Raw genomic sequence first — 16,234 nt, 5'->3', positions numbered from 1 at the left:
ATAGCATTAGTAAAACCACAACTAAACTTCATGTCATGTTAATTGAGTATGAGAAAGAGCTTCCAAGAAAATCTGCTACATCCCGAGTTCTTATGATCAAGGGGGAAAGGTTCGGAAAGCAAAACAACCGTAAGCTAAGGGCAAGATTTTTGGTAAGAGAAAACAAGTTGTGTTTGTCTCAAAACCTTAAAAGACCCTTTTGACAAAAGGAGCATACGGCTAAAGTATCTAGCTGAGTTGAAGCGAAGAAGAAGCAAGCTGGTTCGGCAAGTGCTTCAAGTATCTTCAAAATTGAATTATATGCGTTGTTATACAAATAATAGTTCAATAGCAAAGAGTCAAGTTTAACTTGGACTCTAATTATCTTTGACATAGTCATCTTGTTTAATTTTGTCAAGAGATGCATTTAAAGACTTCAAAGGGACGGTGTCTTACAATCAAATGATGAATCATTTGATAAATGCATGGTTTTGACATTATCATTAGCAAGAAACGCATTGGAAATCTTCGTTATGAAGAGATCTTGCAATCATATGATGAATCATTTGATAAATTGCGTGTTTTTTGGGATTTTCGTTAGCAAGAAACACATTTGAAATCTTCATAATCAAGGGATCTTGAAATCAAATGATGAATCATTTGATAAATGTGTTGTCATTAGCAAGAAATGCATACTTCAAATTGAAGGGATCTTAAAATCAAATGATGAATCATTTGACAAGAGATCGTTAAATCAAATGATGAATCATTTGACAAATGCATGCCTTGTGGTTTCGGCAAGATGACAAGAATACCTTTTCCGCATAAAACCGGAGAGGGCTAAGGAATTACTTGGACTAATACATTCAGATGTATGTAGCCCATTTAGGCATGTGTCAAGGAAATGCTAGCTACTTAATCATTTTTATGAATGATTTCAGTCATTATGGTTATGCTTAATTGCTTAAACATAAACATGAAGTCTTTGAAACATTCAAAGTATTTAAAAATGAAGTAGAGAATCAACTCAAAAGAACCATCAAGATTCTTCGTTCGGATCGAGATGAAGAGTACTTAAGCCAAAAGTTTAAGGATCATCTAAAAGCTTGTGGATTTATCCTACAGCTTACTCCTATATAAGGGTATATGTGAAAGGAGAAATCGAACCTTGTTGAACATGGTGAGATAAAACGATGAACCTTAAGACTTTCTCATTTTATTTTGGGAATATGCTCTAAAGATTGCTGCATGCATTCTCAATATGGTTCCAACCAAGAAGGTTGACAAGACACTGCATGAATTGTGGTATTAAGTGTATCTTTGTAGGATACCCAAAGGAAACGATGGGTTACTACTTCTACTTTCCTACCGGAAATATTGTCAAAAACCTTTTGATTTGCTGAGTTCCTTGAAAGGAGACTCATATCTCAAGAAGACAGTGGGAGGATTGTTGAACTTGATGAGCATCAAGAAGATGTGTCAACTTCTAAAGATACTAGGAATCTTCAACTTGGGGGGGAAATGTTCAAAGAGATGAATCTCTAGGTGAACTACAAGTTGAAGATAAAGCGATTCCAGTTCGTAGGTCCTCAAGGACAATACGTGTTCGTGAAAGATTAAATCTTATGATTGAATCTAAAGAACATGTAATAGGAGATTTGAATGAACCTCCTAATTTCAATGCTGCATTATCAGATCCGGAATCTGACAAATGGCTTGAAGCTGCGAATGGGGAAATGAAATCCATGAAAGATAATCAAGTCTGGAGCTTGGTTGACCTTCCACCAAATGGTAGAACCGTTGGGTGCAAGTGGATCTTCAAGAAGAAGACCGACATGGATGGAAATATACACGCCTATAAAGCTCGTCTTGTGGCGAAAGGTTATACTCAACTCTTTGGAGTTGATTATGAGGAAACCTTTCTCTAGTTGCGGACATTAGAGCTATTAGGTTCATCTTAGCCATAGCGGCGTCTATGACTATGAAATATGGCAAATGGATGTCAAAACCGCTTTCTTAAATGGTTTTATAGACAAAGAAGTCTATATGGTATAACCGGAAGGTTTTGTCGATCCTAAATATCCCAACAAAGTATGCAAATTTCAAAGGTCCATTCATGGACTAAAGCAAACATCAAGAAGTTGGAATAAAAGGTTTGATGAAGAAATCAAAAAATTTGATTTTGTTCAAAATCCTAATGAGCCATGTGTATATCGCAAAGCTAGTGGGAGTAATGTTACTTTCCTTGTCTTGTATGTCGATGACATATTGATAATAGGAAATCACATTCCAATGTTGAAAGACGTTAAATCTTATCTTGGAAAGTGTTTCGCTATGAAAGACTTGGGTGAAGCAGCATTCATACTTGGAATCAAAATCTATAAAGATAGAAGTAAACGGTTGATCGGATTAAGTCAAAGTGCGTATATAGATAAGATCTTGAGGAGATTCAAGATGAAAAATTCTAAGTGCGAAAATTTGCTTATGCAAGAAGGACTTAATTTATCTAGCAAGAACGGTGCTTCTACACCTGAAAAGGTAGAGCGTGTGCAAAGAGTTCCTTATGCTTCGGCGGTGGGATCTATCATGTACGCGGAAAGATGCACTAGACCTGAAGTTGTGTTCCGCTCAAAATAATGTTAGCCGATATCAGCAAAATCCCGGAGTGGATCAGTGAACTGCTGTGAAAAATATTCTTAAGTACATGTGGGCTACTAAAGAATTATTCTTGGTGTATGGTTGAAATCCTGATCAAAATTCAAATGGTAATAGAATTTGTGATGTTGGATTTCATGACTGATGAAGATGTTTCAAGAATATCAGTCGGGATACGTCTTCATTTTAAATGAAGACACGATGGAATGCTTTAAGCTAAAAGTTACTATGGATGTGACAGAGTCTGGGTATATGGTCGTCTCAGAGAAGACGGCATGAAGGTTGTCTGGATTAGAAAGTTTATTTTTGGATTTTAATATGATAATCCTCAAATAACACACCTATGGAACTGTACTGTGATAATTCGGGAGCAATTATCATTGCCAATGAACCTGGGGTTCAGAAAGGTGTCAGACATTACCTAATAAGATATCACTACGTTCGTGAGCAAAGCGAATTGCGTGAAATCAAATTACTAAAAGTTCACACAGATTATAACTCAGTGAATCCTTTTACAAAGGTATTGTCAAAAGGAAAGGTTAATAAGTATGCCGTGGGCATAGGTTATTGCTAAGTTATATCATGTAAATCTGTGATTGGTATTTGGATAATGGGATGTTAAACAATTGTTATTTTCAATAAATGAATTTTTATACGCGGTATAAGTGGTTTCATTTTTATAATAATTGTGTCCTATGTTTACATGTTTAAATCCATGAATATTAGTTGAATATTCTAAATGTCTATTGTCAATTAATTATATGGGAATATAATTAAAGTAAGACAATTGTGAGAGATTGGTGAAAATATTTAAGGGAATATTTTGAAGATGGTGGATCGTACCAAACTCACATGATATTCAAAAGGTGAATATTGGACTTACCCCACAGAACGAATTATCATTTTATGGATCGGTGTCATTAACTGAAATTCGTGAAATGGTTACTTTATTTATCCTTTGACTTGAGATGCAAGTGAGTTATGCATGTGTGGATTGCATTTCTTGATATAGTTCCTATCTGTCCTGAACAAGGCAGTAATAAAGGGCTATTTTCAGAAATGTTAAGAAACGACATGGTCAGACACTTGTAGTCAATACAAGATTTGTTCCTTCAATTTGCAACTGAAGTATGATACCATTTGGCGCCCTCATTAATTAATTGAAGATGTTTGTGTGGCCACACCCAAATGAACTCAAGAAGTTGTCTTGACTAATTTGGTAATCTTAATTAATTGTAGAAATGAGAAACATAATCGTTAAATTATGAAATGACATTGATCCATATTCATAATTAACAAGGGTATCTGAACAAAGGGATATTAAAGACTAAATCATTTCAACTTGGCGATTTAAGAATCTATTCTTAAATATTTCCGAGAGCATTGGAGTGTTGCTAGACGCCAACCAATTTTATTGCCTTTATAATAACATGCTCAAGTGGGAGCTGTTCGAGTGTGATCATTTTATTATAAATCGCATGTCCGGAAATAATTTAAGCCTACGGGGTCACATGAAATGACACGGTAACTCTATATTAATAATTAGTATATTAAAGTAATATATTAATTAATTAGATCACGAAATGATTAATTTAAATATATTAAGGGGTTAATTATATTTAATTAATTAAATGAATGATTAAATAAGGAAATTGGTGATGGATCCTAAGGGGCCGGCTTTGATAAGGCTTTGTAAGCCTTAATCTAGCTTGTTCACCAAGTAAATTAAACCCTAATTAAACCCTATAAATAGATGGCTTAATTCAAGGGTTTTCTCATTCCTTCACACAAGCAATTCTCTCCCCTCTTCTTTGAATTCAACCGAACCATCTAAGGTTGTTTTGGTTTTGTGCTTTTTGAACATATCATGGAACATATATATGTTTTAATTAATGGTCATCATTAATTAAGGCTAGTCTTGGTCGACACATATATATGACATTTATATGTTGTTTTCGGTTCATGAGGAGTTCGAATAAAAGGGTATAAACAAAGGGTTGTTTGGTTCGTGATCGGGGTACTAACATACGGTATAAGAGGTGTCTAGTGTGCGATAGTAGGGGGTTTTGCTTTAAACCCTAACTAATAATAATAATCTTATTATTGATATTATTGGAAGCTTTGCACAAAGGTACACGTTTCGATTCTCTCTTTGTTAATTAATAGTATTGCATATACGTTTCTTTTCCGCTGCGTACTCGTGAATTGTTATATGTTTATGTGCTTATATTCTAACACTAAGGAGCCTATTTGTCATTGTATTCTTGTGGCCATTTTTCTCATCCATGGTAGTAAGTAGCATGTAAACACAAGTAAAGGCTAATACTAAGCAAACTGATTATGTATAATCAGATATTACATAAAAATAAGTTAATTTTTTTTATCCTTTCATGATGTAGTTAATTTATAGCTTATTATCAAACACCTTGTATGTGTTCAACAAAACTCGATACACCTTCTAAGAACATACTAATCTATTATTTCTTCTGTTTCTCCATCTGATTGTGCAACTTTCCTTACAAAATGCTCCGATTGGTGATAAGAGGTCTCCACAAATTATAATGTATTTAACAAACACAACACAATTGTAACCACAACCATACCTCGAAATAAAGCCATATTGAAATGGTATATAATAGATATTATGGATTACCCATTTTTACTAACGAAATACTTCTAGCTATATAGAATTAGAAATTAGAAATCTAAATAAACCTTGTAATAGAAGACGCACCTCGAGTACTTCAATTTATGCTTCAGCTTATCTTCAAATTTTTTTAAGCTTTGGATTTTTTTTAATGATGCCATCGTTTGACCTAATTGAAATACATATGTTTCAGTAGAGATTATATCCATGATTTTTATGAATTAAACCTTGAAGTATTTTAATGGATTAAACTGGTATTAGGTATAAAATGTTGAAGAAGAAAGAAAAATAGAATAAAACAAATCAAAAACAAATCAGGATAAATTTGTTTTGTTGATGTAAGCTTCCCATGCTGTTACGTGTAAATTTTTTAACGATTTTAGTTTTTGGGATCCTCTTTTAATAAAAAAAGATTCATAATTATGAATTTTAGTAGGCCCATCACAAAAATTACTAGTACACGTTACAAGATTATATGTAGGCCCTGTATATACACCCAATATATATGTAGGCCCATCATTCAAAGAAGTGTAACCTAGCTTGTCGCCTTGTCTCCCTTTCAATGGAATTTTCCTTATTGGATGAAAAAAATATAAAAATGAGGCAATTAAAGACTTTGCATCAAATTCTTTTCTACCCCAAGTCCCCAACTATACATGTCCTAATATTCAACAGATTTTGACTCTTCAACTTTTATTTTTTTTGGTTTTATATCCTGCAAATTTGACTTTCTAAGTGTTTGCCGCTCAAAACCACGTGTTTGAGTTTGACTCCTTATCATGACCAAAAGTCGATTACAACAAATTCTTTTTCACAAATACATTTCATTGAAACGGCTTGCTAGAAGCTAAAAAACAACAGAGAAATACAAAGTTTTACATAACCAATAAATGCCAATTGAGTTATAAATATATATATAAGGGGACTAGAGTGGTTTGGAGGATTTTATCAACCCTCTTGGAAAATTTTTTGGAAGAAAACTTCTTTATTTTCAAAAATGCAAATATTGAGTGCTTTATATATATTTCAAAATTTCACCTTTATTAATACATTGTTGATATTTCGCTTTTCTTATCAATAATTCAATAGTGATCGAGGAGGACAAAACATGAGTGCTTCATATGTCGAAGACAAAACAGAAGTATTTCACATTTAGTATTAATATGTCGAAGACAAAACTTAACTCTTGGATGATTTTTTTATTAAAAAAGATAACCCGATAGTATCCGTGACTCGTTCTTAAAGCCAAGCTCATCCAGAAGCATTTTCAACCAAGATAGTTGCTGCCACATATGCGCACAACCTTGTTTTAGACAAGGAAACACACTACAGCTCTTGATAAAATTAATAATTTGTTCGGTTATAACTTGGGATCAATGTAAAATTAGACACCAATCAATAAAGTAATAAGATAATAATTTTCTTGAAACTCTAAGATAAATATATAGGTCTCATCAAAACTATAAATTAATAATTCCTTAAATATATCAAAAATTTGATATTGTTTAGTAAAAAATGAATCTATGGTCACTTGTTTTGTTTTTAACTTTAAATCTATGTTGAATATACAGTATCTTTAAATTTCTACATTGCACTTAAGAGTTGAGACATTATCGCAACAAAAAGTTGTGAAAAGTTGTTTGCCGCTTACAATGTTTCTTTCCGAGTGGTCAATTTCAAAACTAATGTATCATCATCAACTAGATTTAAAACAGTATCCATCACAATTTCTTCGACGCTTTGAACCTCCTAACTGTTGGGATTTCATTAACCCAATAACATAAAATGGGTCGGGTAACCGACCCAATTTAGTGACAAATCGAAATTATTTTAAATCAAAGTAAGCAGCGGAAGCGTGTTAATGAACCGTTAGCAATTATTAAAATATGTGTGGTATCATTAAGTATGAAACATTTAATAATTCTAACGTCCGGTCATAGATCTCCATGCAATGCAAAAAAAAAGGTAAATGGAGGGAACCTTAGCCCCAGTACCACAATTGGATACCCATCGACCCACCCCGTATGAGCCATATGATGCCGGTTAAATACCTTCATCCTAATCCCCACATGATCTGGGCACCCCGAAGGATCAAACCCGCGTATTTAAACTTCACATATGGGTCTAGGCTTCATTGGTAACGGGTACCTTAAAGGAATTATTTTTTGTTTCCAGCGGGGATCGAACCTAAGACCTTAAGATCACTGATGATATACCCCTTCGGAGCTCTAGCTCCGGAGATCAATCTGCCAGAATTACGGAGCTCACCTTCGTCAGAACGGAGGTCACCTCAGGATTACGGAGCTCGCCGGAGCTCACCGGAGCTCATCCATCAGAACGGAGCTCCGCCAAATATGGAGGAAATCTCTTATTTCCTTCCTTCTAAAGAAAAGGTAAGTTTCCTTATCTTTTATTATTATAATATATCTAATATATGACATGTAAATCTCTTAAGCATGTCTACGATATCTTTTCCTCTATTCTAGGGAAAAAACCCTAATGACCTAACTTATTCTCCAAGATTAGCCATCTTATAAATAAAGGACTTCCTCATAAGATGGAGGCATTTTCTCTCGACCCTAAAAATACCTAAAGGTGGACGGCTTCTCTCCTACAAAAGTCGTCTCCACCGCCAGCACAAACACCCCCGATCTTGTGGCGTTAAGCTTCATAAAGCTTTACACCGATAGGGAATCGCCAACGAATCGGGCAAAAACCCCCATCCTTGTTGGATCGGAGGACTGTGCGGTTCTTTGATTCATCAAATTGGCGCCATCCGTGGGACGGTATATTATACGTTCCCGTCTTTACCGCCGGGTTAGATCTTCAACAATTTACAGCCATGACATCCAACGATGCCGATTAAGATAAAGCCTAGTATATATGTCACCGGTGAAGCCTCGTCCAGGGCGAAATCTTGTGTAAATTATCACAAGACGATTCTTTGCGACCAGAAGTCGACAAGGCCTGTGCTAATTAACACCTGATCTTGTGGCGTTAAGCTCAGAAAGCTTTACACCGAGAGGGAAATCGCCAACGAATCGGTAAACCCTTGACGGCAGAAGGATCACTAAGAACACGTCTTGTGCGAATTTTCACAGACGGAGTCTCGGCGATAAGGCGGACCTTGTGCATATTCTGGGATAAGTCTTGAAAAGGAAAACAACCAACATCTGCAAATTCGAGGACACTTTCAGATCTTCGAAGGTAAGCTTTTGTTTGTTTATTTTTTAGTAGTCTAATGCGATCTTCTACAGGTAGAATCTCCCATCAGACTGGGGGGCTTGATGATATACCCCTTCGGAGCTCTATCTCCGGAGGTCTATCTGCCAGAATTACGGAGCTCACCTCAGGATTACGGAACTCGCCGGAGCTCATCCATCAGAACGGAGCTCCGCCAAATATGGAGGAAATCTCTTATTTTCTTCCTCCTAAAGAAAAGGTAAGTTTCCTTATCTTTTATTATTATAATATATCTAATATATGGCATGTAAATCTCTTAAGCATGTCTACGATATCTTTTTCTCTATTCTAGGGGAAAAACCCTAATGACCTAACTTATTCTCCAAGATTACCCATCTTATAAATAGAGGACTTCCTCATAAGATGGAGGCATGTTCTCTCGACCCTAAAAATACCTAAAGGTGGACGGCTTCTCTCCTACAAAAGTCGTCTCCACCGCCAACACAAACACCCCCGATCTTGTGGCGTTAAACTTCATAAAGCTTTACACCGATAGGGAATCGCCAACGAATCGGGAAAAAAACCCCATCCTTGTTGGATCGGAGGACCGTGCGGTTCTTTGATTCATCAGTCACCAACTGCTTACCTTACCATTAGGCTAATTCCTTGTTGGTCTCCATGCAATGCAATATAAGTAATTTAAAGTAAATACAAGAAAACTAACGACATTGTGATAGACGAACTCCTCCATGACGTAGAAAATTCCGGAAACAAGATTCCAAAGAAAAGTCCCTCCGTAAGTGCGTACACGAACAATGTTTTAACCAAGGATCTGCTAGACACCTTTAAGCTTACGACTGAAACCGAATGAATACCTCTTAACCACCTAGTGGTCGAATTCGACTCCCTCTAGTAGGGATGTCGAAATGGAATTCCTCCAAGGATGAGGAATTCGACATCCCTATCAAACCACAAAAGGCAATAAACCTTTTGCGAAAACTAAATTAGGTTTTAACTAAAAACCTAACTAATTAAACCTAAATCAATTTTGGGATTTTGTTGTTTTTCTTTGGTGAGGATCAAAACACACATAGGAAAAAAAACCTTTGTGTGTGTTTTTAGGGTTTTCAAAAATGAGCAAGAATTAAAGAGGTTTCTAGGGGTTTATATATAGGCATAGTTTCCTAATTAGATTAAGAAAATAAAACCCTTTAATTCCCCTATGAGAGTTTCGATCCCCACCTCCAATCGCTTAGTGGATTTTCGGCCATGAGGCCTTAGAGGGGATAGACTGGACGTTCCATATATTTAGTTAAGGAAGATAACATTTGTACCATTTGTTTTAATTATTCTACCAAAGTTATGCATAAGATACGTGTATAGTATGTTACAAAAGTTATACAGTTTGGTAAATTTATTAAAATGCTTGGTATGAAAATTCCCTTTAGTTAATCCATTATTAATTAAACGGGATTATTAACTATTAATTATCCAACCCGTTAACCCATTAAATTAATTAAACTAGTTTTAGTTAACATATTTATTTGTCAATCAATTAAGGTAAACTTTAATTGACTACTATAAATAATATTCATCGGTTAATCCATTTATCGTTAATTAACTTGCATTAATTTATAAATGGATAATTTAATTAAATGCTTATTTAACTAAATGCTTAAATGATCAAATATCATTACGTAACTTTATGGTTAAACATTATAGATGTTTTATTGTGTATGACCCTACGGGCTCAAAGAATCCAAAAACATACGGTTGATTGGGTCTACGAAAGTTCACACAATTTCAACACTAACATTCATTATTTTCACCAGGATAACCCGCAACTCATTCACATCCGTTTTGTGCTAATAATGCATACCAGTAATCAATAGTTCACATCGTTTAAATTTCTTGAGACGATTGAATTTATTGAACAAATTTTAGCGTGTCAAAAGCAATTTGCTTTGGACACTTGTTACATATAATATGTGATTGTACATTTGATATGTAAATTTTGAAAGTGATACACCAACCTCTTTAAATTAATAATTTATTAATTTATTAATATAATAATATATCGATAGTTTAATTAAGTATTTAGGTCCCAAACACTATTAATTTATAGGCTTTACTGTATTTAAATCTTAAGTGCCACTTACAAATCGACTTGCCATCTTCAACAAAAACAGTAAGCAAAAGAGGTTTTTTATTATTCGGGTCAAGGGATGGCGAAGGTCCAAGGAGATATCTCGCCGATTTTGAAAGCTATTTTTATTGGTCATCAAAAGTAACATAAAGTTGATTTGATAGGCCACAAGTATCTATCAGTTAATTTTTCTTCACCCAACCTTGTATTGAAGCAAGGATTAATTTCTAACTTATGCGGCGTGAATAAATTGTTCCAGCATATAGATAAACATATTAAATTCATTTTACTTGACTGCTTGTAAATTGTAACCCAACATACTTAATTTAGTTTGTTATATCACATTATAATTTGTGGATGTATTGAAAATACTTGAAATCCATATAAGGGTGATCGCAACACATGGATTAAAAGCGAGTGGTTCTCCCGACCACTCGTGGAACACCAGCGCCAACATTGAACCACTCAAGGGTGGTGAATTTTGGGTGGTAGTTCCACTCCCTACAACCACTCGTTATCTTATTCTTTCTTCTTTCTTTATTTTGTCCTTTTCTTTCTTTTTTATCTTTTTCTTTTTGTCTTTTCTTGTAAGGAGTTATATGGTGTGAGTGGTGGCAATGCCAACAAATTTGGGTGAGTGGTGAGGGAGTGGTGGATTTGAGGTGGCGTAATGTGATTTGTTGGAAGTGAGTGGTGAGTAAGTGGTGGGTGGTGGTGATGCCATCACCCTAAATATTTTTTTTTAAAAAATAGCTACACTGAATGCGTCTATTGTAGTTTGGGTAAACTTTTAAAACTATGTGATTATATGAGATCATATTAAAATTAAGATTACTATAGGCGTTCGAGATTACGCTTTAAACATAATATTTGATTATTACATTTGTAAAACATAAATAATTAAAAAAATATATTTGTATAAAATTTATTATGAAAAAGTAATTATTTACCAATAAGGTGAAACATCATATGACCACATGACCACATGACCACACAGATGAACGCTAGAGGTCATAGATCAAAACTTGTCAAAGACAAGTAGAAAAACTATATTTTGTGATCTCATGTGCGATGATGGTGACTTACTAGACATGAATTTTATGCAGTGTGTGCTCTGGGTACCGATACGATACATGATATCACTTGGTTCCCTCCAGTTTAGCCTTTGAATTTTCTCAAAAATATCCATGTAATAAAATCTACAAAATGCAATATGCTACGAACTACAAGATCCCATTAAAAAAAAATTACATTTATTCACACTTGCTTTTAAAAAGTATAAAGAAATTGCTTAATTTGTTCATACTTAAAAAAGTGTAAAAACTATTCACCTATAAAAGTGTGAAGAAATTTGAAAAATTTTAAAATTTTCACACTTATGTATGTGGGGAAAAAAATTTCACACTTTTAAGTGTGTTAAAGTATCTTAATCATTCACACTTAGAAATGTGATTATGATTGATGATTAAGATTAGATTTGATTATTAATATCATAGATGGCAGTATTAATATAGCAATTTAATAAAAAAAATGAGAATTCATTAAAAATCTAATGTGACAAAAAAAATCAAAATGCAAACATAACCTCTTTTAGTTATGCTTACGTGATATGTTGTAGTCAATTTGTTTTAATCAAAATGCTAACATTGGTATATTGATATTCTAATTGATATTACTAATATAATTGAATATTAGAATTTGTTTTAATTCATTAATAATATCATACATTTTATAATGTAGTATTAAATATAAGATTAAGTTAAATTGTGGCAGATGCATTCTGGTTTTTCATACAGGTCTTGGGTTCGACTCTTAAGAGTGACAAGTGTGTGAATTTTTTCTTGAATCACCTGTAACGGCTTATGGTCTACATCTCGTAGTCTAAAGTACGTGTACGGCTTTACCATTATACGGTGAGTTGTACCTGGTGTCAAATACCAACTAACTGTTCAAAAAAAGTTAAATGGTTTTGAAAATTTAAATATAAAGAAAAATGATGTATCTTTTTCAAGATTCTAACTTAAAATTTTTCCTAATTCTATAAAAAAGTAACATGTGAATTCTATTTATCTATTAATATTTTTTTAGAAAATTTCATATATCCCATTTTAAAGACATAATTACATATATGTCTTATGTGCAAGTTTTAATGCATAAATACAATACTTTTAAAATATATTTCGGACATATATATAATTTTGTTTTTAAAATGGGACATATATGAAAATCTAATTTTTTTTACCAATTTTTTCTTTGATTTTTCTAAATATTTTCATCCAATAAGTCGGAAGATTTTAGCTAAAGAGGATTCATCACTAAAGAATTTATAGTAAAATTTTACGCTTTTTCGTAACATAAATTTAACATGATTGACACAGTAAGTGGGGTCACAGAATATGATGGGATGTGAAATAGTAAAGTCAATCAAACTTAATGATACATCATCTTCCTCTTTCAACATATACTTGGTGTATGCGTTTCATATATAAGTTAATTTAATTTGTATATTCAATAATTAATCTAATTATAATATAATGACATATAAAAAAATTAAAGGTAAAATTAAAAAAGAGAATTACTAGAATCTATATGTTAAATTTTTAAATTTTAGATCGTTTAGATATATGAGTCAAATTGATTAATCATTTTCTTTTATATAAATTACAAATGAAAATATGGAGTATATTTTTCTTTTTAGTACAGGTTTAAAAAAAAAAAGTTCAAAATTCTAGTTATTTAATTTTTAGTTTTGTATCTCGGGCTTAAATGAAAGATATAAAATTGGTATCTAAAATTTGCCAATGAGGTTGGCAGTGATCTATTGATACAGTTTTGACTTTGAGAAGATCCATTTATGTTCGACTCTCACTTCTGACATCTGTGAGGTGAATTAATTGGCGATTTTGCAAGTGCCTTGAGATTCATGTCAAATATGCGTTTAATATAGGCATTCCGGAGTCAGGACTCTTTCAATGAGGGTCGAGGAAACCCGCCCAGAAACTCCGCTACCACTTAATCAGGCTCTGAATGGGTTGGGAGATCGCAAGTTAAGAAGCCATGGAGTGGAGAAGACGGGTTGGAGTAAATGTAATGTTGGCAACAATCTAGCTTTTGCTTTTTACTAGCCTTTATAAATATTTAAAAAATTAACCTGCGCATATATTGATGTATATATATATATGAAAGTTATTTTAGGACCAGTCCTTATTTTAGGACCAATTAGGACATGTGTTTCTTGTAACTTACACACCATCATGATCATCTCCGACCACCACATTAATCATCTCCTACCACCACCATGATTTTTCGGCGACGGAGACCACCGGAAAATCATTTTTAAGTTAACTTACACATGTGTAAGTAATCATTTTTAAGTTAACTTACACATGTGTAAGTAATCATTTTTAAGTTAACTTACACATGTGTAAGTTGCATATAACTTACACATGTGTAAGTTAACTAAAACATGATTTTTCCGGCGACGGTGGTGGTCGCTGGAGCCGGAGGACCATGTTTTTGGTCGGAGATTATGATGGTGGTGGTGGTGGTGGTTGTTAGATTTATTAATTTTGTTGTTGAATTGTAAACTTCTATTTGTGAAAGGGGCATTAGTGTTAATTAGTTTCATGGTATATAAACCCCCTTCCACCCCATTTTGTAAGGAAGACTTTCATATAACAAAATATATCTATTTCTATTCATTTACCAAGTTTCTCTCAATACACACACTAACACACACTAGATCTATATCTATCATAATCCATCATTTAAGCTTAAATTTATCTTTTACAGTGATGGTCGGTGATGATGATTATGATGTGGTCTTAATTGTTCCTAAAATAAGGGGTGACCCTAAAATAACTCACCTCTATATATATATATAGGTTGTATTGAATTAAATACTTTTTATATTTATAAACCGTAGGATATTACTTCCATAGTTAATTATCATATTTAAATTTATTAAATTAAATTTAAATTTAGAAAAGTTATATAATGTGTATTACGTCATCATATTCATCTAATGATTCTAATTAAAAGTTAAACACCAAGGTCTAAACTTCATTATTTTGTAATCTATAAGATTTCTCTTTTATATATATACTAGCTAATCGACCCGGGTTGAACCCGGGTGTTGTAATTAAAATTTTAAAACAAAAAAGAATGTATCTAATTTTTGTTATCGATATATAATAACTTGATATGAAGAGTACCTATTACATTAACAAAGTATAGAAAAATATTTTAAAATATTATATAGAAAAAATTAAAAGATTAGGAATTTTAGATAAGCATTAAGTGAGTTTTTTTAAAATATGACATCATAAATGAAAGATAAACATTTTTAAAAAATATATGATCTTGACACCTCATAATGTTTTTAAAAATAATTGTAAAAAACAATCCTTCTTTATTATATATAAAGATTTAGAGATATAATATAATAAAATATAATATATTAATGTGTTTTGAATAAATACAAGTACAATAAAATTTGGATGTCTTAAATATTTTAATATCAAGATATCGACCAGCATATTCTGCATACAATTACAAAGCAGACATACTTTGACCGAAAAAAAAGGGTCACAGCCGACATGAAACGAAGATTAAACATTTCCTAATTATGTATAGTTTACCTATATTGACATCACTGTTTTGTAATCTATACTACTATAAAATGACCATATTATCCTTCTTATTTATTCACTAATTTAAATATCTTTACCTATATACCTATAATACCCTTAATAAAATAAACTACAACATAGATTCTCCAATCCTTAAATAACCATATTAACCCTTACCGCCGCACATCATCGCCACAATTGCCGCAGCCACACCTTTGTCGTTACCACCATCACCGCTGCATTGTGCGGGCACCCCATCTCGTTTAATTATATACTTACTGTTATTCAACAATAGAATTACTGAACCTTACTATAGGAAATTTTGTGGTATATATAGAAGTAGATTAAAGAAAGGTTCTATTTCTTGGGAGGATTGGAATGCTTTTAATGTAATCTAATCCTCGTTTGTAATTGTACTATTAACTACTCCGTAACTACTCCGTAATTGCGGAGTAGTAGAGTTGTGAATGATATATACTTTAAAAAAAAATATAGGAAATTTTGGTATAGGTATGAAGTATATCAAAGATACCTTTCATTAATGTAAATTATCGATTAAGATATAAATATCTGTGATTGATTAAAAGTGTGCCAAGTCAAATGCCGTCAATTTGTAGTCATTAGTTATAATTAGTAGTAACAACCCCATTGATAGTGAAATAATTCAAACCAATGAGATATAAAGGACTTCTAAAAAACCGTGCAAACCTTTGATGTTTAAGATCTAATTAAACTATATATATAGTGTAAGTTTCATCTAAACAAAAATAACCAAGTAATTCAAACGAAGAAAGTAAATGTAAGGCTCACTAGCTAGTAAGAGCATATGGTCATGTAGAAAAAGCTAATTAATTGTACCCTTGGAAGAAGATAGATCGATCTTTCTCTTTTGGTCACGGGTGCATATTGTTGATACCAATAGAGTTGTGGTGGTGTGAAGGACCAGAAGGCGGTATCAAAGACTTTGGAAGATAACCATTGTAGGAGGCACCA

This window comes from Erigeron canadensis, unplaced genomic scaffold (assembly GCF_010389155.1).
Source record: "Erigeron canadensis isolate Cc75 unplaced genomic scaffold, C_canadensis_v1 Conyza_canadensis_unscaffolded:163, whole genome shotgun sequence".
Classification (NCBI taxonomy): Eukaryota; Viridiplantae; Streptophyta; class Magnoliopsida; order Asterales; family Asteraceae; genus Erigeron; species Erigeron canadensis.
This window is presented reverse-complemented; position numbering follows the sequence as displayed.